The sequence below is a fragment of the Calidris pugnax genome, unplaced genomic scaffold (assembly GCF_001431845.1).
Source record: "Calidris pugnax isolate Ruff unplaced genomic scaffold, ASM143184v1 scaffold91, whole genome shotgun sequence".
NCBI lineage: Eukaryota > Metazoa > Chordata > Aves > Charadriiformes > Scolopacidae > Calidris > Calidris pugnax.
In genome coordinates this window covers 1,755,059-1,755,397 of record NW_015090898.1, presented here as the reverse complement: position 1 = coordinate 1,755,397, position 339 = coordinate 1,755,059, and positions in this window count along the sequence as shown.

Below are 339 nucleotides of genomic sequence, written 5' to 3'. Positions count from 1 at the left end.
GGGGGCGGGGGGGGAGATGCTGCTGCTCCCTTCACCCCCTTTGCTGGAGAGGTCGGTGGGCGCTGGTGGGTGCCCGGGGGGGCTGGATGAGTGCAAAATGAGCAGTAAATTGGGTGTAAGAGCTGGAGGAGGAGGAGGAGGAGGAGGAGGAAGCGCTTCCCAAGGCTCTGCCACTAGATGGGGGTGTCGGAAAACAGGAGGGGCCGGGGCGGTGTCGGGGCGGCCCAAACCATTCTGTGATTCTATGAACTTTGCATCTCTGCAGCATCTCCCAGTCCAGCTGTTCCCCATGCCAAACTGGTTATTCTGGGGGGGGGGAAGGCACATCCAGCCTCTTCA